We start from the raw sequence: 1,676 nt of genomic DNA on the forward strand, positions 1-1,676 counted from the left end.
CGGGGTAACAGGACTCCGGTATTCATCGCGTGACATTTCCCCAAAGGGACAGACACAGGAACGAAGAAGGACACATGCCGGCCAGCCTAAGTGTTCCGGAGCAGTAGCAAGCTACCATGGCTCGGTGGAAACACTAGGAGACATTTCCCGGTAAGAGAGGCTACTGAAGATAAACAACTAGATAGTCAGATCCCACACATACCAAGCATTTCAATAACATACACACAATATGCTCGATATGTGCAATACAACATGGCATCACAAAATGACTCTACGACTCAAATAGTTTATTCAATAGGCTCCGAGGAGCGAGACATTACAAACATGGGTCTCATGACCCAACAATCAGAGCATACAAGTCAAAGCACAAGCGGAAGCTATCATGTCTGAGTACAGACATCTATAAATGAAAAAGGCTGAGAAGCCTGACTATCTATCAGATCCTGCCGAGGGCACAAGATCGTAGCTGAGGTATCAAGCTAAACGTCGAAGTCCAAGCGGAACTACTAGTGAGACCGAAGTCTCTCTGCAAAAACATAAATAGGCAAACGTGAGTACAAATGTACCCAGCAAGACTTACATCAGAACTATCTACATATGCATCATTATCAACAAAGGGGTGGTGGGGTTTAACTGCAGCAAGCCAGCTTTGACTCGGTGGCTATCCTGAACTACGACTACGAGTAACTCTTTTGAGGTGGCGCACACGAGTCCACATATTCACCATATCAATACACCACTATGGATCCGCTCCCGTCTCCCTACGAGAACGCCATCCATAGCACTCACGCTTATCTTGCGTATTTTAGAGTATCCACTTTCACTTGTCTATGAACTGATATAAGCAACCCAGAAGTCCTTTTCCGCGGACACGGCTATTCGAATAGATGATGTTAACCCTGCAGGGGTGTACTTCTTCACACACGCTCTCACCACTTACCGCCGTTTACACGACATGTACTCGGCAACCTTCAAGCGAAAGCCCAACGTGGGTGTCGGCCACGGCCTGCCTAAACACTCAAGTCTCTAGTCCAGGTTTACCGCCTATTCGGGTTCCATCCATGAGGAGATCCGGCCGGAGTTTCGCTCACAGCCCCAAACGATGTGAACAGGGTTCCCGAGACACCAAACGGGCGCCCGGTACACCGTGCCACGTGCCTACCGCATCACCGCCCACCCCTACGGTCAGCGCTGCCCACGGCCTCCAGCATACTACAAACACCAGAAACTACTTGCAACTCCTGGACAAAGGACAAGGGTGATCAAGAAGCCGAGAGGGTCCATTGGTTTCGGGCCCAATGCGTGGTAGTAGCTGAATCATGGATCACAAACGCAGAACTCAGTTCCTGAGGACGGCTGCAATGAGACAACCCACCATGTACTCCTACATGGCCTCTCACCGCTACCTTTACCAAAACGTGTTCACACACTTAGCTCACACACAGTAGGACATGTTCACACGCCTCTGATTCATCCCCGATGAATCAGACCTGACTCAACTCTAAGCAATAGCAGGCATGACAACAAGCATGAATGAGTAGGCACATCAGGGCTCAAACAACTCCTACTCATGCTAGTGGGTTTCATCTATTTACTGTGGCAATGACAGGTCATGCAAAGGATAAAGGGGTTCAGCTACCGCAGCAAGTAACAGATGAATCGTTGTTGTCCTAATG

This window comes from Triticum aestivum, chromosome 4A (genome assembly GCF_018294505.1).
Source record: "Triticum aestivum cultivar Chinese Spring chromosome 4A, IWGSC CS RefSeq v2.1, whole genome shotgun sequence".
Classification (NCBI taxonomy): Eukaryota; Viridiplantae; Streptophyta; class Magnoliopsida; order Poales; family Poaceae; genus Triticum; species Triticum aestivum.